Source organism: Budorcas taxicolor, chromosome X (genome assembly GCF_023091745.1).
Source record: "Budorcas taxicolor isolate Tak-1 chromosome X, Takin1.1, whole genome shotgun sequence".
In the NCBI taxonomy this organism is placed as follows: domain Eukaryota; kingdom Metazoa; phylum Chordata; class Mammalia; order Artiodactyla; family Bovidae; genus Budorcas; species Budorcas taxicolor.
In genome coordinates this window covers 95,265,838-95,288,043 of record NC_068935.1, presented here as the reverse complement: position 1 = coordinate 95,288,043, position 22,206 = coordinate 95,265,838, and the positions used below count along the sequence as shown (strand labels likewise).

Genomic DNA, 22,206 nt, shown 5'->3' with positions numbered 1-22,206 from the left:
CCTTAATCCCTCCCAGCATCAGAGTCTTTTCCAATGAGTCAACTCTTCGCATGAGGTGGCCAAAGTACTGGAGCTTCAGCTTTAGCATCATTCCTTCCAAAGAAATTCCAAAGAATGGACTGCTTGAATCTCCTTGCAGTCCAAGGGACTCTCAAGAGTCTTCTCCAACACCACAGTTCAAACGCATCAATTCTTCGGCACTCAGCCTTCTTCACAGTCCAACTCTCACATCCATACATGACCACAGGAAAAACCATAGCCTTGACTAGACGGACCTTAGTCGGCAAAGTAATGTCTCTGTTTTTGAATATACTATCTATGTTGGTCATAACTTTTCTTCCAAGGAGTAAGCGTCTTTGAATTTCATGGCTGCAGTCACCATCTGCAGTGATTTTGGAACCCCCCAAAATAAAGTCTGACACTGTTTCCACTGTTTCCCCATCTATTTCCCATGAAGTGATGGGACCAGATGCCATGATCTTTGTTTTCTGAATGTTGTTACTATAAGGAATACAAATAAATGAATGGAGGATACAGTTGCTGCCTTCATAGATCTATTTAACTGGAGATTTAGGGCGAACTCACTAAAACACAGTTTGAAAAAAAATGTATACATGGCATTTTCTATAGATTTTGAGAAGGGAGTTTATTGGGACATAAACAGGGTCTTGAAGGGTGTGTACCCTCAGGGGCAGTGGCTGTTCTGAGTGGGACAGTGACAGTTTCCATATGTGGGTGTAAACCAAGTGGCCCTAGGCCACACTGTTCTCTTGAAAATAAGTTTGCCTGAAATGAAGGAAGGCTTAATGTGCTTATCGTTTCAAGGGAAGCCACAGACTACATGTAAGCATAGACCAAGTTGCTCTTTCTAGGGTCATCTGGAGCCAACAAACAGTCCTGTTTCAATTGGCAAACGCCATCTGAAGGGATATATTCTGGGAGACTGTACCTTGGGTTTTCCAGCATTGGGTGAATTAACTAAGATAAATTTTGTTGTCTTTGTTGCCTATGTGGGTATGTGAGTGGCTCCTTCCTTCATGTTTCCAGATGAGCTAAACCAAGAAATAGAGCTTAGTGATTTCTCTTAAGGTCAGCAGCCTAAAGACAGCTTTTAATTCTCTCAGTGGCTTTGCTATGAGATAGGTATTTGAGAAAGGATAGAAGTGAGGGGAGGATTCCCTTGTGTTGTGATTGTGGTAGATTGAAAAGTGTGTCATTTCTGGTGAGGACTCAGCTGTAGTATCTGGGCCTTTAAACTTGGAAAAAGGATCTTTTGGGTGACTTTCAAAAAACAGCTCTTTGCCTGTGCCTGATGATAGAAGCAGATTGGATTCTCCTATCAGTGGGCTTGTTGTGGTATAAGGTTTGTGTTGACATAGTTCCTAGGCCAACGGTATGGTGACCTACCACTGTGTTAGCTTAGTAGTAATGTTTTGCCAGGTAGCTACTGTGATTGGTGACTTCAAAGGTTGAAGTTTCTTTCTGTGCTTTGTGACACTTCTACTTTGTAGGAATTTGATAGATACTTTGTACGGCCAGGATATCAATCAGAGTCTAATGAGTGAAAAATTGAGGTGTGGACATTTGATCGTATGTAATAATAACAAAGTATACAAGTATAATCATGAGAAATCTTTTTCTGGACATTTATTTGGCAGATAGGAGGGGAAATAAGGCATACCTATCAGGCCTGGTCAGCATTTCTTTCCTATCTTTAGTCTTGGCCTCCCTTAAATACCTGGGAAAGTTTAAGGCTCATTTTCCTCTAGTGAAGTATGTATAGATAAGGTTCCTAATCTTACTGTCTTGGTGTAATCTGCCTCTTACCCCTCCCACCTCCCTGTCCTTTTTCAGAAATCTCAGCCTGAAGGTTAGATAAGTATACAAAGATGTTCTAACCTGTTGTAAACTCTGACTGGAGTTGATTAATCTGTGGTATGGAGTTGGGGGGTGGGGGTCAAAGTAATAGCCCATTTAGGTGTCATTAATTAAGCTATACAAACCTTTGGTATTTTCAAAGGTTTTAAGTGAGCTAATCTTCTCTCCAAATATATTCACAGGTATTCCTGGGAGGTTGACTAATCCACAAAAGTTCCCTTGTTGAGAGCAAAAGTCATTTTTACCTTTTAATTTTTCTTTATAATGAAAGTATCAACGACAACAGAAATATATAACTGAAATAGAGCCCTTTTCTTCAGGTTCCTTACTCTTCTTGGCACTGGGGCCATGGTGGATCTAGCATATAATTGGTGAGAATATTTGCCACTTTGCTTCAGGGTTACACTATACCTCTTTGCTGTTACTTGGAGAAGTGCTCCAGCAGGACCTGAAGAAGGCCTAGGGAAAATTTAGATTTAGTTGCCTTTCTCTCTGCCATAACCCAGTCATTTTCCTAAGGTTGGGAGTTTGCTGCCTGGCCTTAGGCCAGTTGCCAGAGGAAACCAATGACTAAAGGCTTCCTCCCTGCGACGTCAGCTTCTGGAATCTTTCCTGATGATTCCCTACCAGTCAAGTATGCCTTATATGGCTATATTTTCCCCCCTGAAATGCCTTTGCCACCTCAACTAGTGTCTTATTTTTCTTCGGTACAGGGAATACCTTCCTCATGTTTGTATAATGCCACCTACAAACTTTTATTTTCTTCTTGTTTAGAGCTTGTTAGAACAGGAAGTGGCCCCTTTGTTGGGGCCAGGGTGGGGACCAGTGAGAAAGGAGAGAGGAAGATGAGAGAGCTCTGGAATGACTGATTTCTCCACCTTGCTTTCTTATCTTGTCCTCCTCACCGATGCCTAATCACCTCTCTCCTAGCTTCTTACCTAGATCTCTGATAGTCTAAGAGTAGTATTGCATGGCCTGAAGAGGCTCAGGGTGTGGAGGTAGGGTGGGGCCAGGTTGGGCTCTCAGCATCTGAAACTACTTCTTTGGAGTAGCCAAAGCCTTCAGTTGGAGAAGGCAATGGCACCCCACTCCAGTACTCTTGCCTGGAAAATCCCATGGACAGAGGAGCCTGGTGGGCTGCAGTCCATGGGGTCACTAAGAGTTGGGCACGACTGACGCGACTTAGTAGCAGCAGCAGCAAAACCTTCAGTTAAGTTCAGTTAACTTGCTCAGTTGTGTCTGACTCTTTGTGACCCCATGGACTGCAGCACACCAGAACTCTGTTAATCACCAACTCCTGGAGTTTACTCACACTCATATCCATTGAGTCGGTGATGCCATCCAACCATCTCATCCTCTGTTGTCCCCTTTTCCTCTCACCTTCAATCTTTCCCAGTGTCAGGGTCTTTTCAGATGAGTTAGTTCTTTGAATCAAGTGGCCAAAGTACTGGAGTTTCAGCTTCAGCATCAGTCCTTCCAATGAATATTCAGGACTGATTTACTTTAAGATGGACCGGGTGGATCTCCTTCCAGTCCAAGAGACTCTCAAGAGTCTTTTCCAACACCATAGTTCAAAAGCATCAATTCTTTGGCACTCAGCTTTCTTTATAGTCCAACTCTCACAACCATACTTGACTACAGGGAAAACCATAGCTTTGACTAGATGGACGTTTTTTGGCAAAGTAATGTCTCTGCTTTTTAATAAGCTGTCTAGGTTGATCATAACTTTTCTTCCAAGGAGCAAGTGTCTTTTAATTTCATGGCTGCAGTCACCATCTGCAGTGATTTTGGAGCCCCCAAAAACAAAGTCTGCCACTGTTTCCACTGTTTCCCCATCTATTTGCTATGAAGTGACGGGACTGGATGCTATGATCTTAGTTTTCTGAATGTTGAGCTTTAAGCCAACTTTTTCACTCTCCTCTTTCACTTTCATCAAGAGGCTCTTTAGTTCTTCTTTGCTTTCTGCCATAAGGGTGGTGTCATCTGCATGTCTGAGGTTATTGATATTTCTCCCAGCAATCATGATTCCAGCTTGTGCTTCATCCAGCCTAGCTTTTCTCATGATGTACTCTGCATATAAGTTAAATAAGCAGGGTGACAATAAACAGCCTTGATGTACTAGTTTCATGATTTGAAACCAGTCTGTTGTTCCATGTCCAGTTCTAACTGTTGCTTCCTGACATGCATACAGATTTCTCAAGAGGCAGGTCAGGTGGTCTGGTATTCCCATCTCTTTAAGAGTTTTCCACACGTTGTTGTGATCCACACAGTCAAAGGCTTTGGCATAGTCAATAAAGCAGAAATAGATGTTTTTCTGGAACTCTCTCGCTTGTTCATTGATCCAGCGGATGCTGGCAAGTTGATCTTTGGCTCCTCTGCCTATTCTAAATCCAGTCTGAACATCTGGAAGTTCATGTACTATTGAAGCCTGGCTTGGAGAATTTAGAGCCTTTACTAGCGTGTGAGATGAGTGCAATTGTGTGGTAGTTTGAACATTCTTTGGCATTGCCTTTCTGTGGGATTTGAATGAAAACTGACCTTTTCCAGTCCTGTGGCTACTGATGAGTTTTCCAAATTTGCTGACATATTGAGTGTAGCACTTTCATAGCATCATCTTTTAGGATTTGAAAGAGCTCAAGTGCAAGTCCATTACATCCACTTGCTTTGTTTGTAGTGATGCTTCCTAAGGACCACTTGACTTCACATTCCAGAATGTCTGGCTCTAGGTGAGTGATCACACGATTCAGTTGCTAAATTCTTTATATGTGCCTTTTGTATGCCTAGGCTTCTCACTTGGCTTTTCTGAGTGGGCTGGGCCCAACATCCTTCTTAGTCTTATCTCCAGTCCTGAGCTGTCTCATCCCAGCTTAGAAGAGCTGAACTTTTGACACAGCTTCAAGCACTTGTCTGTTGTTGTTGTTTTTTTTAATGCTTTTGAGTAGAAATGGTACACTGAAAAGACTAACAGACTGAATCAGAATTTATGGTTTTTAGTCTCAATCTGTGTGACCTTGGGCAAGTCACTTTTATGGGCCTTAGTTTTTCTATCTGTAAAATGAGAACACTGGCTTTTTCTGACATTCTGGTTACTTGTGCCTAGTCTTTAAGAAGATGATAAGAAGTTCATGGAAAGAGTGTAACAGAACAAAGACTATTTGGTGAAACTGCTTTTTCTTCTTTAGAGTAGTATTGGGAATATCATTCCCCCTGACCCTGTTCCCAGCTATCATTGTGTAAGTAGCCCTTTCTATTTCAGTGAGCTTTGCTTAAATGTATTGGATCAACCTATGACAGAGCTTGCCTTGAATATCCTGACTTGGAGAGACTACTGTTAACTGAGAGCCATGGGTGTGGGGCCTTGGAGTCCAGCCTACAAAGTACAGTCGCTGGCTATTTTGGATCCTTGGTGACTCCAAGAAGAATAGAAGACCCTTGAATTGGTCATTGTTCCAGTAGGGAAGGGGAAGACCAAGAAACAAACCAAAACTGAAATGCAAATGAAATTTGACTTCCTGTACTCCCTTCCCCTACAACATCCCTCTCCTTAGGATTATGAAATTGCTTTTGGCTACATCTAAAATTGCTAATCTCCCCTTCCCCTTCTTCTGTCTGAGTCATTGATGCCTTTGTTTCTCTTGGATCAGGAGAGCTAGATGATGTGGTCTTGGTTGGAGTGAAGGGGAGAGATTTCTAGTGAGGGAGATTGCCACAGGCCTAGTGTTCAGCCTTCAACTTATCCTGCATTTTGTGAATATGGCTTCCAGTGGTCTTAGATCTGTAGATGAAAGGGGAGGGATCTCTGAATTTCCTGTGAGGGAGTGATGGGCTTATGAGGCATAAGAGATTCACTGGAGATGGTATACCCTTGGCTGGATCTGTTTTTACCCTTCTTCCTCCTTAGTGACATTTTTTACAGTGTGTACATGCATGCTCAGTCGCTTCAGTCATGTCCAACTCTTCGCGACCCATGGACTGTTGCCCATCAGGCTCCTTTGTCTGTAGGATTCTCTAGACAAGAATACTGGAGTAGGTTGCTGTGGCCTTCTTCAGGGAATCTTCCTGACCCAGGGATCGAACCCATGCCCCCTTCATCTCCTGAATTGCAGGCAGATTCTTTACCACTGAGCCACCAGGGAAGCCCTATTTTCTACAGTACTTGCTTGTAAATCAGGGATCACAGGCTGTATCTCAGCCACCTAGGATTTGGTCATGAACATACTCTTCACCTGCTCTGAACCTTCTGAAGTGAGGGCAAGATAGAAGTCTTCTTTGTGTCTATCTTCTTTCCTTTGGCAACAAGTTCCTAGGGCAGAGAAGGCTTAGTTGGGTAAAACTGGACAATGCTTTTGGGTGGAAGATTCTTCCCCAGCATTTAGCTGGAATGGCCTCTGGCCCATGCAGGAGCTTGCTGCTTGGAGCAGCCACCTTGCTGGCAGCCTTTCCTTCTTAGGAGCCTTCCATGTGTTAAGGATTCCAGTTGCAGATGGTAGATTAGAAATGCTGTTGGTGAGGGAGAGAAAGAAAGATGATAGAGGAGAGAGATGGTGAGAAGGAAAGAGGAATCAGATAGAAGAGTGTTTATTTTTATACTTCCCGTTTTTGTAAAACCCAATATGGCATATGACAGAGTTTAGCAAATAGATGGAGACATCTTCCATAAATCCACCATTTTAACATAGCAATTATTATTCATGTGTGTGTCTCATCATATCTCACATATGTACCTTAGTTTTCCGTGGTATTATTGTATTGGTACAGTTATTGTATTTCCATGGTATTATTATATTGTACATAAGAAATCACTGAAAGCTTAGGTAAATGCACTTTAGTTTTTAAAAATGAGAATCTTTAATACCTTTACAAAATTTCATCCAATGACTATGTCATAATATACTAACCATTCCCCTTTTGGTGGGCATTTAAACTACTCCCAGCATTTGCCAGTATTTATATCACCACAGTGAATGTGAATAAGAGAAAATCTAAAACCCTTAGTGTGGTATATATGGAGAGCCCTTTGATACCTGGCTACATCATAGCTCTGTCTCTAGACTCAGGTCCCACTTGTCCCCATATGTACAATAACTATGCTGTAGCTTTGTGGGATCATTTCCCCAAGTAAGCCATACCTCTTATATCTTTTACCTTTAGCATATTTTTTTTTTCTTTCAACTTGAAATGTGAAGTGTATCTTCCTCACCTCCACCTACTCTGACACCTCCACTGGATGCTTTAATACTCCCTGTAGTATTAGTTACAGTGTCTTCTGTGTGCCCACTGTACTTTGTAAGAATTTCTGTTATGATACTTACCATGTGGTATTGCAGCCATCTGGGCTCCCATTCTGTCTCCTTTAGCAAAACAGTGGATTTGAAAGTTTCTAACTCTTCTTGCTTCAAGAAGGAGCTGTTGTTCAGGTAGAGATGGTTAATGATGGGCAGGCCTTGCACATAGTCAGTGACAGACATGGAGAAGGGTAATATATGCAGCAATAATACATGCAAGGGATCCAGTGTTGGATGAGCACCTGGTAGGACATACTCTGCTGCTACTGCTGCTGCTAAGTCACTTCAGTCGTGTCCAACTCTGTGCGACCCCATAGGCGGCAGCCCACCAGGCTCCCCCGTCTCTGGGATTCTCCAGGCAAGAACACTGGAGTGGGTTGCCATTTCCTTCTCCAATGCATGAAAGTAAAAACTGAAAGGGAAGTTTCTCAGTCATATCAGACTCTTAGCGACTCCATGGCCTGCAGCCTACCAGGCTCCTTCGTTCATAGGATTTTCCAGGCAAGAGTACTGGAGTGGGGTGCCATTGCCTTCTCCAGGACATACTCTAGGCACCAATAATAGAGAAAATACACCTTGGAGAAAGATAGGGTACATTAGCAACTTTAGGGAAGAGAGGCCTGAGAGAGAGTCTGTCTGACCTTGACCCACCAGTGCAAACTTCTCAAACCATTCCAATTCTCAGTTTCCCATCTGTAAAATGGAAAGAGTAATAGCATCCTACTCCTTAGGGTTATGGGTGAATATTCAGGCACTAATGCATCTGGAGGTGCTCTGTGAGGTATGGGGCACAGGGGAGGAAAAGTAGAGCTAGGGCACCCCATAATTTTTGTTTCAGTTGGCCTCTGTGTATGTTCTCTCTGTGTAGTTACTCACAAGCTTCTGAGCCCATAATGTCAGGTGCTATAATTTCCCTGAGCAAGCATTCCCGTAGGTACCCCACAACCTGATGCTTTTAGTGGGATATATGTAGGGAAGTCCCATCTCCCCACTTACCTGGGCAACATGGCTCCAATTGGCCCCAGCACAACCCTACTCAAAAATGGCCACAAGTGGCAGGGGAGGGAGGTACCATCTTCTCTTCAGCAACCAATGAGTGGTACTAGAGTAGAGGGTCTTCTAACATCTCTTCAGCTGGAGGTGTAAGTATTTATAGAAGCTATAGTAAAACTGGTCACCTTTCAGGCCTTCTGGCCTCAAATCAGCCAAGTACTATTAGAAGGACAGAAGTCATGTCTTCATATGCTTTTCAGAGGCCTGCCCATCCCACCTGTCTTGTGCAAACAGCTCATGGAGAGCTTTAAGGTCTTTGGATAGAGATTCTCCTCCACCTAGTGTGGTTTTTGTTTTTACCACATACTACTCATGACTCCTTCCTGCTGTCCTGGCCATCTGAAAACCCTAAATCCATCACAGAATTGTATGTTTTATAAAGGAAGCACATTACCTGAACCTATGGAAGATCTGCTGGTCATCTATAAAATAAAACAAGGGGAAGAGACTTGCTCAAGGTCATGCAGTGAGTCAGGGGCAGAAGCCAGTCTTTAAGCCAAGACTCCCAGGAGTATATTCTTTTCATTCTATCAGCTTGTTGTTGTTAAGTTGCTAAGTTGAATCTGACTCTTTGTGACCCCATGAACTGCAGCATGCCCACCTTCCCTGTCCTTCACTATCCCCTGCAGTTTGCTTAAACTCATGTCGATTGAGTTGGTGATGCCATTCAAACACCTCATCCTCTGTCTCCCCCTTCTATCAGCTTAGCTCATGAATAATTTGTTCATAAATACATTAATAGCTACTATTGTCAAATTGGAATTGTCTTGCACAGACTCCTTTGTTTAGGTCTACTAGAAAGCCAAACAACAGTTTCAGGGGCCCACTGGAAATTACCTAATGAGAACCTAGCTGGGCCCTGGCAGAATGGAGCTAAATAGTGCCAAGAAATGGGGAGGAATTTTTCCCTTTTGTGTACCTTGAAGAACCTGTTTACTTGTGAATGGCTAGCTTGTTCATAACTAATTTCTATTCCTTTTTGCCATGTCTCCACACAATACAGTAGTGTTCACACCAAGGGAGAATATTTAAATCAAAGTTTTTAGTGGAGTCTAACAGGTAGCCATGAAATTAAAAAACACTTACTCCTTGGAAGAAAAGTTATGACCAACCTAGATAGCATATTCAAAAGCAGAGACATTACTTTGCCGACTAAGGTCCGTCTAGTCAAGGCTATGGTTTTTCCTGTGGTCATGTGTGGATGTGAGAGTTGGACAGTGAAGAAGGCTGAGTGCCAAAGAATTGATGCTTTTGAACTGTGGTGTTGGAGAAGACTCTTGAGAGTCCCTTGGACTGCAAGGAGATCCAACCAGTCCATTCTGAAGGAGATCAGCCCTGGGATTTCTTTGGAGGGCATGATACTGAAGCTGAAGCTCCAGTACTTTGGCCACCTCATGCGAAGAGTTGACTCACTGGAAAAGACTCTGATGCTGGGAGGGATTGGGGGCAGGAGAAGAAGGGGATGACAGAAGATGAGATGGCTGGATGGCATCACTGACTCGATGGACGTGAATCTGAGTAAACTCCGGGAGTTGGTGATGGATAGGGAGGCCTGGTGTGCTGCGATTCATGGATTTGCAAGGAGTCGGACACGACTGAGAGACTGAACTGAACTGTACAGGTAGCTATGTAAGCATTTTTATATGTCTTTGTGAAGCAACTCAGAATTTGGCCCTAGAGTACCAAGAATAACCCAGCTTTTAAAATTTTTTACTTTTTTATATGTGTACTGCTCATGACAGCACCCTTATGTCAGAAGTCCAAGAGGAACTAAAGAGCTTCTTGATGAAAGTGAAAGAGGAGAGTGAAAAAGCTAAATTAAAACTCAACATTAGAAAAACTAAGATCATGGCATCTGGTCCTATTACTTCATTTCAAATAGATGGGGAAACAATGGAAACAGTGACAGACTTTATCTTCTTGGAATCCAAGATCACTGCAGATGGTAACTGCAGCCATGAAATTAAAAGTCGCTTGCTCCTTGGAAGAAAAGTTATGACAAACATAGATAGCATATTAAAAAGCAGAGACATTACTTTGCCAGCAATGGTCCCTATGGTCAAAGCTATGGTTTTTTCAGTAGTCAGGTGTGGATGTGAGAGTTGGACCATAAAGAAGGCTGAGTGCCAAAAAATTGATGCTTTTTAACTGTGGTGTTGGAGAAGACTCTTGAGAGTCCCTTGGACTACAAGGAAATCAAACCAGTCAATCCTAAAGGAAATTAATCCTGAATATTCTTCTGAAGGACTGAAGCTGAACCTCCAGTACTTTGGCCACCTGATGAAAGTGGTGGCCACTCTCTCTCAGGAAAGGGCTGACTCATTAGAAAAGACCCTGATACTGGGAAAGATTGAAAGCAGAAGTGGACGACAGAGGGCAAGATGGTTGGATGGCATCACTGACTCGATGGACATGAGTTTGAGCAAGCTCTGGGAGATGGTGAAGGACAGGGAAACCTAGCGTGCTGTAGTCCATGGGGTCACAAAGAGTTGGACATGACTGAGCAACTGAACAACAACTGCTCATTGTGGCATGGCCAGCAGGCAGGACTGCATTGGGTAATCTAATCCTGAGAAGTTTGTGCTCCTGAGGTTTAAGGATTGAGTTGGTTTCTCTGCTAAGAGATGGGTAGGGCCGGACATAGTTCTGGGAGGAGAGCAGGGAAATGCTATAGATCATCATGTTGGGTCACCCAGCAGCTGTATTCTGCTGCTGTTCTTGTTGTCACCACTAATGCCACCATCATCCAGGCTGCCTTAGGTCCCAGACTGCCCATCTTTTCAGATTTGGTAGAAGGTAGGCTTTTCTGTTTTACTAAAGGTAGGCTAATTTGAGGAGCAATAGGAGATACTTGTTCTCCCACACATTCCCTGAAAGAGGAGTATGGCCAGCATTTGACAGATATAGGAGTAGGCCTACTAGATAGGATTGGGTGGCCTAAAATAGCAAGAGCCTTTGAGGGTCATCTAGTCTTTAAAGGACTTTTTCCATCTGTTCTTATAGTGCTGAGCTAGACACTGTATGGAGAATATTAACAGACACAATCTGTGCTTTTTGGTAAGGCAGACAAAATAAGACTTTATTTTACAATTTTTGATTTGTTTTTTCATTATGAAACTGATACGTATTTGCTGTGGAAATAAAATAGCACTGAAAAATTTAAAATCTCCTGTCTTCTGCCCTGACTGTTCTCTAGACAACCAACATTTGTGTGAACTAGTTAGTTAATGTGAACTTAGATTCCTTTTTAAATGCATTTATACACATAGAACTTTAAATACATACACAATACAAATCCATACTGTTCAACTACTTGTGTTTTAAACTTACCGCATGGTGTGCAGCTTTTCATATCAAATCAGATTTTAGCATCTGTGTGGGCTCGTTAATAATTGATTTATCAAGTGAGTAGAACACTTAAAAGCATTTAAAAGTTTTTCACAAATGAAAAGGGCTTATATTCTTCATTGAATGGAAAACAAAGAGAACACTGTAAGGGTCTTCCTACCTGAGACCTGAGAAAGAAGGATTTCTGGAGAAGGTAGGAGTTGTGGATGCTTTTGTTGGGATAAAGAATAAAATGATGATAGCTGTTCCCCTTTTCAAGCTCTGTAGCCCTGACTTTTAGAGATTGCTGTGATTTCACCCATGCTTAAGTTATCTTAGTGGAATGATCGGTGGTAGTGAAACAAGAGAGAAGGTGGAAGGGCACAATATATAAAAGAATGATATAGTCATCAGTTCAGTTCAGTTGCTCAGCCGTGCCCGACTCTTTGCGACCCCTTGAACTGCAGCACACCAGGCCTCCCCATCCATCACCAACTCCCGGAGTTCACTCAAACTCACGTCCATTGAGTCAGTGATGCCATCCTGCCATCTCATCCTAGGACATGACAAAAACTGGTCAGAACCAACTAGGTCCAGGATGGTAGAAGACTTGCTTTCCAGTAAATCTTGAGTGTCATCATTACTCATTGTAATACGTTAGCATGCTAAATGACACATCCAACATGACAGTTCTGTTGTTGTTCAGTCTCAGTCGTGTCCAATTCTTGCGCCCCCATAGAGAGCAGCATGCCAGGTTTCCCTGCCCTTCACCATCTCCCAGAGCTTGCGCAAACCCATGTCCATTGAGTTAGTGATGCCATCCAACCATATTGTCCTCTGTTGTCCCCTTCTCCTCCTGCTCTCAATTTTTCCCAGCATCAGGGTCTTTTCTAATGAGTTTACTCTTTGCATCAGGTGGCCAAAGTATTGGAGCTTCAGCATCAGTCTTTCTAATGACTATTGAGGGATGATTTCCTGTAGGATTGACTGGTTTGATCTCCTTGCAGTCCAAGAGTCTTCTCCAACACTACAGCTCAAAAGCATCAATTCTTCAGCATTCAGCATTCTTTATGGTGCAACTCTCACATCCATACATGACTACTGAAAAATCATAGCTTTGACTATATGGACCTTTGATGGCAAAGTAATGTTTCTACTTTTTAATATGCTATCTATGTTTGTCATAGCTTTTCTTCCAAGGAGCAAGTGTCTTTTAATTTCATGGCTGCAGTCACCATCTGCAGTGATGTTTTGGGGCCCAAGAAAATAAAGTCTGACAGTTCTGAGGCTCAGCATAAAAGGCCAAAAAGTCAGCAGTGGCCCAGTAACTGGAAATCCCCACCTCTTCCCCAAAATAATTGTGATAATCCTCCTACTCAGTAGCCTAAGAAATAACCCAATGCATAAAAACTAACTGCCATATTTCAAGACTCTCTTGCTTTCTGAGATGGCTCATTCTTTGTCTGTGGAGTGTGTTTTTCTTTAAATAAATCCACTTCTTATCTATAACTTTGTCACTGATCTGTGATATGATATTAGGAACCTCAGATTTGCCCAGGAATAGTAGGGTAAACCACTTCCCTGTGCTTAAAGTAGCCCCTCTCCCTTTTCTGTGGTTTTGCCAATTTGGAGTAGTTTAATTCCAAACAGTACATGACTGAGAACCCTGTTCCTCAGACCTATTCTGGGCTGCTGTAGCTATCTGGGGTTGAGGAAAGAAGCTGTGTGTGTGTGCACACGCGCACACACACTTTGTTGGTGTTCACATTCCTTTCCAGTCTTCCCCAGGGAAGAATAGTGAAGTTGGATTAGAATCTGCTCTTCCCATACTTACCAGGGATCTTGTCTAGGTGGCAGCAAATTAGAATTTTGCAGAGTGTTCTGCTATAGCTGAGGCATCTAATTGAAGAGTTCAGAAAGAGCAATTTTTGAAATGCAAGTAAATACAGTTGACCTTCGAACAATACGGAGGTCAGGGAACCCCCCCTGCCCCACCCATGTACTGCCAGTTGAAATTCTCCTTTTAACTCTACAGTTGGCCCTCAATATCCTTGGTTCTACACCCACATATTCAACAACCAACCACAGGTTCAGCCAACCACAGATTGTGTGGTTGTAGTATGTATTTATTGAAAAAAAATAGGCTTATTAAGTGGACCGGCACAGTTCAAAGCCATGTTGTTCAGGGTCAACTGTTCAGTTCAGTTCAGTTGCTCAGTTGTGTCCGACTCTTTGTGACCCCATGAACAGGAGCACCCCCGGCCTCCTTGTCCATCCCAACTCCCAGAGTACACCCAAACCCATGTCCATTGAGTCAGTGATGCCATCTAACCATCTCATCCTCTGTCATCCCCTTCTACTCCTGCCCTCAATCTTTCCCAGCATCAGGGTGTTTTCAAATGAGACAGCTCTTCGCATCAGGTGGCCAAAGTATTGGAGTTTCAGCTTCAAAATCAGTCCTTCCAATGAACACCCAGGACTGATCTCCTTTAGGAAGGACTGGTTGGATCTCCTTGCAGTCCAAGGGACTCACAAGTCTTCTCCAACACCACAGTTCAAAAGCATCAATTCTTCAGCACTCAGCTTTCTTTACAGTCCAACTCTCACATGCATACATGACCACTGGAAAAACCGTAGCCTTGACTAGACGGGCCTTTGTTGCCAAAGTAATGTCTCTGCTTTTTAATATGCTGTTTAGGTTGGTCATAACTTTTCTTCCAAGGAGTAAGCGTCTTTAAATGTCATGGCTGCAATCACCATCTGCAGAGATTTTGGAGCCCAGAAAAATAAAGCCAGCCACTGTTTCCACTGTTTCCCCATCTATTTCCCATGAAGTGATGGGACTGGATGCCATGATCTTAGTTTTCTGAATGTTAAGCTTTAAGCCAACCTTTTCACTCTCCTCTTTCACTTTCATCAAGATGCTCTTTAGTTTTTCTTCACTTTCTGCCATAAGGGTGGTATCCTCTGAATATCTGAAGTTATTGATATTTCTCCTGGCAATCTTGATTTCAGCTTGTGCTTCCTCCAGCCCAGCGTTTTTCATGATGTACTCTGCATATATGTTAAATTAGCAGGGTGACAATATACAGCCTTGATGTACTAGTTTCATGATTTGGAACCAGTCTGTTGTTCCATGTCCAGTTCTAACTGTTACTTCCTGACCTGCATATAGGTTTCTCAAGAGATGGGTCAGGTGGTCTGGTATTCCCATCTCTTTCAGATTTTCCACAGTTTACTATGATCCACACAGTCAAAGGCTTTGGCATAGTCAATAGAGCAGAAATAGATGTTTTTCTGGAACTCTCTTGCTTTTTCCATGATCCAGCGGATGTTGGCAGTTTGATCTCTGGTTCCTCTGCCTTTTCTAAAGCCAGCTTGAACATCAGGAAGTTCACAGTTCACGTATTGTTGAAGCCTGGCTTGGAGAATTTTAAGCATTACTTTATTAGCGTGTGAGATGAATGCAATTGTGCGGTAGTTTGAATATTCTTTGGCATTGCCTTTCTTTGGGATTGGAATGAAAACTGACCTTTTCCAGTCCTGTGGCCGCTGCTGAGTTTTCCAAATTTGCTGGCATATTGAGTGAAGCACTTTCATGGCATCATCTTTGAGGATTTGAAACAGCTCAACTGGAATTCCATCACCTCCACTAGCTTTGTTCGTAGTAATGCTTCCTAAGGCCCACTTGATTTCACATTCCTGGATGTCTGGCTCTAGGTGAGTGATCTGTACATAATTTATTAAAAAAAAATTCTGGACCAGTGAACATTCCTGTTCTTAGAAGCTTGCTAGTTTGAGGGAATTGATCATGTTGAAGAAGTAAGGCAGGCAAGGAGAAGCAGGATTACCAGAAATGCAGGCTCTATTGTGCCCACTCATAGAGAAGACTGTACACACGGACATCACCAGATGGTCAACACCGAAATCAGACTGATTATGTTCTTTGCAGCCAAAGATGGAGACGCGCTATACAGTCAACAAAATCAAGACCAGGAGCTGACTGTGGCTCAGATCATGAACTCCTTATTACCAAATTCAGACTCAAATTGAAGAAAGTAGGGAAAACCACTAGACCATTCAGGTATAACCTAAATCATATCCCTTATGATTATACAGTGGAAGTGAGAAATAGATTTAAGGGCCTAGATCTGATAGATAGAGTGCCCGATGAACTATGGAATGAGGTTCGTGACACTGTACACGAGACAGGGATCATGACCATCCCCATGGAAAAGAAATGCAAAAAAGCAAAATGGCTGTCTGGGGAGGCCTTACAAATAGCTGTGAAAAGAAGGGAAGTGAAAAGCAAAGGAAAAAAGGAAATATGTAGGCATCTGAATGCAGAGTTCCAAAGAATAGCAAGAAGAGATAAGAAAGCCTTCTTCAGCGATCAATGCAAAGAAATAGAGGAAAACAACAGAATGGGAAAGATTAGAGATCTTTTCAAGAAAATTAGAGATACCAAGGGAACATTTCATGCAAAGATGGGCTCGATAAAGGACAGAAATGGTATGGACCTAACAGAAGCAGAAGATATTAAGAAGAGATGGCAAGAATACACAGAAGAAGTGTACAAAAAGTATCTTCATGACCCGGATAATCAACAATGGTGTGATCACTCACCTAGAGCCAGACATCCTGGAATGTGAAGTCAAGTGGGCCTTAAAAAGCATCACTACGAACAAAGCAGTGGAAGTGATGGAATTCCAGTTGAGCTATTTCAAATCCTAAAAGATGATGCCATGAAAGTGCTTCACTCAATATGCCAGCAAATTTGGAAAACTCAGCAGTTGCCACAGGACTGAAAAAGGTCAGTTTTCATTCCAATCCCAAAGAAAGGCAATGTCAAAGAATGCTCAAACTACCGCACAATTGCACTCATCTCACACGCTAGTAAAGTAATACTCAAAATTCTCCAAGCCAGGCTTCAGCAATACGTGAACCGTGAACTTCCAGATGTTCAAGCTGGTTAGAAAAGGCAGAAGAACCAGAGCTCAAATTGCCAACATATGCTGGATCATGGACAAAGCAAGAGAGTTCTAGAAAAACATCTACTTCTGCTTTATTGACTGTGCCAAAGCCTTTGACTTTGTGGATGACAATAAACTGGAAAATTCTTCAAGATATGGGAACACCAGACCACCTGACCTGCCTCTTGAGAAATCTGTATGCAGGTCAGGAAGCAACAGTTAGAACTGGACATGGAACAGACTGGTTCCAAATAGAAAAAGGAGTACATCAAGGCTGTATATTGTCACCCTGCTTATTGAGCTTATATGCACAGTACATCATGAGAAATGCTGGACTGGAAGAAACACAAGCTGGAATCAAGACTGCTGGGAGAAATATCAATAACTTCAGATATGCAGATGGCACCACCCTTATGGCAGAATGTGAAGAGGAACTAAAAAGCCTCTTGATGAAAGTGAAAGAGGAGAGTAAAAAAGTTGGCTTAAAGCTCAACATTCAGAAAACGAAGATCATGGTATCCGGTCCCATCATGGGAAATAGATGGGGAAACAGTGGAAACAGTGTCAGACTATTTTTTGGGCTCCAAAATCACTGCAGATGGTGACTGCAGCCATGAAATTAAAAGACGCTTACTCCTTGGAAGAAAAGTTATAACCTAACTAGATAGCATATTCAAAAGCAGAGACATTACTTTGCCGACTAATGTCCGTCTAGTCAAGGCTATGGTTTTTCCAGTAGTCATGTATGGATGTGAGATTTGGACTGTGAAGAAAGCTGAGTGCTGAAGAATTGATACTTTTGAACTGTGGTGTCGGAGAAGACTCTTGAGGGTCCCTTGGACTGCAAGGAGATCCAACCAGTCCATTCTGAAGGAGATCAGCCCTAGGTGTTCTTTGGAAGGACTGATGCTAAAGCTGAAACTCCAGTACTTTGGCCACCTCATGCGAAGAGTTGACTCATTGGAAAAGACTCTGACGCTGGGAGGGATTGGGTGCTGGAGGAGAAGGGCCCGACAAAGGATGAGATGGCTGGATGGCATCACTGACTCGATGGACATTAGTTTGAGTGAACTCCGGAAGATGGTGATGGACAGTGAGGCCTGGCGTGCTGCGATTCATGGGGTCGCAAAGAGTCGGACAGGACTGAGTGACTGAACTGTACTGAACTGAACATAACATGCCCCACCCTTCTCTTGTCTTCTTAGTTCCCAAACTTTCACAGTGGGTGGAGCAGAGCTTATGCTTGCCCAGCTTTCAATCCTGGCGGTTCTGCCATCAGAGGTTGACCTTGACTAGACCACGCCTACTATAGGCCACTGCAGGCATTATTGTCTTCCCCTTTAGACAAACAGGAAGCTGCCTGCAAATTGAGTGATTGGGGCAGGGAGAGCAAGTGTCTGAGGTCATATTCTAAAAAGGGAAAGGGAATGACATTTTAAAGAATTTCTTGGGCTACTTAAGAAGGCTTGGATCCAAAGTACTTTAGGCATTTGTTGTACTCCAGGCTTGTAGGAAGATCTGTGGTTTCAACATTTATTGTTTATGTGACCTTTTGGAAATCCCTTAACCTCTTTGAATCTACCAATCTTCATTGATAAAGTAGAGATGATAATCCTCAGTGTTGATGGAAAACTTGGATAGCATTAAAAAGCCCATGAATGTTAGTTCTGTAGAAAAGCAAGCATATAGGATTCTGGTGCTCAGAGAAGCATAAATCGTATTTTTACACCCTCTGTTGAGAAAGGCAGTAAAATGTGGTCAATGGATAAAAGACTTTCACTTCACCGTTAAGAATGGTTCTGATCCTTAAAAGAGTAAGCCTCAGTTATCAAGAAAACTTCACTTCTGTAGAACAGATCATTTATAGACCATTTGGGACCAATGACATATTGCCATATAATCAGATCTCAACTATCCATAATAAAAACATTCTTCTCCTAGCTATGTGTGGACTGCCTGACCTAAGCCATATGAGCCCAGAGAATGCAAACTCCCTTGGCTTTTGTAATAGTCCAAACAAGACATAGTTATGTAAATATTTCCAAAAAAATTCTTAAAGTAAAGTGGTTAGATCGCTACTGCTGAGTTTAGGGAGTAGCTGTCTGCTTTCCAAGTAATTCCCTGTTTAAAACAGCTTTATCAGATATGAATTGAAGGAATTCCTTTAAAGGTTGGCTGGCATTGTTCTGAAATTACTTTTTAATGTTCCTAGCTATACTAAGTCCATGTATGGACCAAAAGAATGAAAGCCCCTAACCCAAATACTGATAATTATTCACATTTGTGATCTGCATTGTTGTTGCCAAAACCATTTTTACCACTATAATTATTTTTTTACCACTATAATTATTATGTCATTTGATACTCATTAACTTTCTCCAGTTAGTAAGTTAGGAATGATTATCCTTGCTTTTTATATGGGGAAACTGAGGCTCAGAGAGGTTAAGTGACTGCAGAAAGCACTCAGATAATGCATAAGGGAAACAGGACTTGAGTGGGAGACAGAAGACTGACTTTAGACTGCATGGTGTAGAGGGTGTAGAACAGGGAAATGAGTATTGTTTCATAAAGGCCTCGACTTAAGCCGTAGTCATGATTAAGCCAGAGTTCTGAGGCTAGAAAAGAAGTTGCAGTTTTAAATTAGGCCCTTTCCCTGTTCTAATAGTTGCTAAATTCCCTTTAGTCTCTCCTAAAATACCATGGGGCTTCCTTGGTGGCTCAGTGGTAAAGAATCTGCCCATTAATGCAGGAGACACAAGAGATGTGGGTTCGATTCCTGGTTCAGGAAGATCCCCTGAAGGAGGACATGGCAACCCACTCCAGTATTCTTGTCTGGAGAATCCCATGGACAGAGGAGCCTGGCGGGCTACAGTCCATGGGGTTGCAAGAGAGTCAGGCATGACTTAGTGACTAAACAACAACAACAACAAAATATCATGAGTGAAGAATAAAATTTAGAGAGAATTACAGTAGTTGGGGTCTCTGAGTGGATGTCCACCTGTCATATTTGTTCATGTTCTGCCTGCTTGGGGCCTTGCCTGATACTTGTTTTGTAGCTGGCTTTCTGTCACCCTTCTTGCTGATGTCAGACCACTGTCTTCAGGGCTGGTCGAGCTTTCCAGCTGATTGGGCCAATAATTTACATGACTTTTGCTTTGCTCTTGGACACATAGATGTTGCTTGTTAGGAAGTGAGAATTGTTTGAGGATTGCTTAGGCCTAGCTAACATAGGGTCTTGTTTGGACCTTGGTGGGAACACAAGCATTGGTCCAACTTGTTGAGTGGAAGATGTATTGCGAAATTGTGAAAAGAGCACTCTTCTGGAGTTGAAGAACTGGAATTTGGTCTGAGCTCTGCTGCTAGCTTCCCAGAGCAATCTTGACCAGGCCTTTGCCCTTTTCGGACCATGGTGTATTCTACAAAGAATTGGTTTGACTAATGTCTGAGGGCCATTCCTGCTCTGAAAGGTTGTAATATATTCAGAGATGTTACATTCCCTCAGTAATTGCTCCTGTTCTGCTCCACTTTGGGTAGGGGGTTTGTGACACACATATTAGATATGCTCTCATTCTGTGTGATACTGGTCCAAATGACAATTCTACTAGCTCTGAGAGGTTGAGAGTAATCAGCTACACCTGGCTTTAGAGGAGAAACCTTCATAGAAAGGCTTTGGAAATCTTATGGAGTATATAATTGGGTGGAGGGTTAGGCAGGCAAGGGTGGCAGAAATCAGACATGGCCTGATCTGGGTAAAGAGGGAAGAGGTGCTCTGGAAAGGTAGTTCTCAGGGAGTCCATCAGAAACAGGCAGTAGGATGATATAATGGGGTATACAGTTTAGTGTAGTTCCTGGTCCCAAGTAGTTGGTAAGCCCTCAGGAATGTGACACTGTCACTAGGAAATATGTCACTAGAACAGTCAAAGGCTGTGGAAACAGCTTTCCTTTGTCACCATCCCCATTGTGTAGTGTGAGTTTCTTGGCGGCAAATGGAAAAACGCGTTTTGTAATGGCAGATAGGGCTGATCCTTCAAAAGAAGGGAAATTCATAATGCTTGCTTAATGTCAAAGCATGTGACGTTGAATTTACTATTGTCGATACATTTTAGTTTTGTTTTTTTTTTTTTTTTTTTCCTTGTGTATTTGAATCAAGTTTAGGAAAAGTGGGAAATTTGAACTCATGACCCTAGTGGCCCTAAGGGCTAGAATGAAGGTGGAGTTTAACTGTTAGGGCTGCCTTCCTTATAGTAGAGTGTTGAGTTCTTCATGGAACCAGCCTTCTGATCCAGTGGGAAAGACCAGCTTGCCTATACAGTTAGTTGGTCTTGGCCAGCTTGTGGAAGCATGTTGTAAACTCAGGTCTTGGCTTAGGGCTTTGAGCATCAGTATTTTTTTAAGAGCTCCCCTAGGATATTCTAATTCTGAGGCCTCTCCATGTTACATCTGAGAAAACTGAGCCTGAGAAATGGAGGTCCATACCGGTGCCCACACAGCATAAATATAGCTGAGCTGAGCTGAGACTGTCTAGGGCTCTTTCCACTCCATTTGTAGCTGGAAGTAAAGGTGACCCAGACAGCTCATTCAGGCATCCTCTAAACTTGGTTTTGGGGCCTGGATGAGATAGGAGTTATGCACCATGCCACCTGCTGCAAGTACTAGAGGAAGGGGTGAGGTTCAAAAAACTAACTGGACCCCAGGGAGGTAAGCAGCTCTCTTTAGAGCTCAAATTCAGTGTCTGGGCATGTGCATACTGGTGGTGGTGTGGGAGAAAGGATAGGACAGGATGGAAAGTGAGTAATGCTGTGGGCACCAAGGCATTCAGTTAGTGGGAACATTACAGAGAGTTGGTGAGTAAGAGCCCAAGGACGTGGTAACCTCATTCCTCAGTTACAAATAGAAGTGCTGGGCTGGGACCCTGCCCTGTGTCCAAGGTAAAGTGCTTTGGAACTGAAGACTGCTGATTCTCCATTTCCTGCTTAAGCTGGATAGCCTTTACATCTGATTAGTTCCCAGTCCTTGCTGCTCTTATACTTTCAGAGTATACCAAGCTCTGTCATAAGCCCTGGCACCATATCACAGTCTGGTCTTTTATTATTTTCCATTGTTTTGTATGTGGTACCTCAATTAAAGAATAAATTCCTTTTATGATAGGAAATAGGACTTTGTTCCTAGTCTCTCAAGGAGCACATGAAGGTACTTAGTAGAGAACAAGGCAGCACTTGGAGGATATCTTGGTTTCTTTTCTCCCTGCCCCAGCCTCCAAAGAAACTTTTGATTTGAAGAGAATGATGACTGGGAGCTTTTGGGTAAATATAGCACACACTGCATTCTGAGGGATCTACTCATTACACTTTTTCACTACTAGATGGGGAACCCTTTGAAATAGGGGCTTGTTATAAGCTCTGTATTCTGTGTATTCTCTGAGATTGTCAGAATCTCTGTATTCTCTTAATCTCCATATTCTGTAGTGCCCTGCCCCACACTTTGCAGGTGTTCAGTAGCTGCTGAATTGATTTGAAGACATTTCTTCTCCTGTTCCCTCCCTTGAGTCAGGCTAGTTTCTCTGGAAACCTATTTCCTGGGGGAAGAATCTGAAAGCTAGTGAAGAGGAAAGGGCTGTATCTGAACATTGGCTGTCAGTGGCATCCCTTGTATCCAAAAGCCCACAGTTCTTAGTATTAGTTGACTTTTAG

The 22,206-nt window shown here is 42.7% G+C and overlaps 1 protein-coding gene across 1 annotated transcript in view; it reads left to right on the top strand.

Moving 5' to 3' along the window:
• The window catches only part of MSN (moesin), a 79,644-nt gene that overhangs the window by 10,121 nt on the left and 47,317 nt on the right, over nt 1–22,206 (top strand). The gene's annotated exons all lie outside the window — the stretch shown is intronic.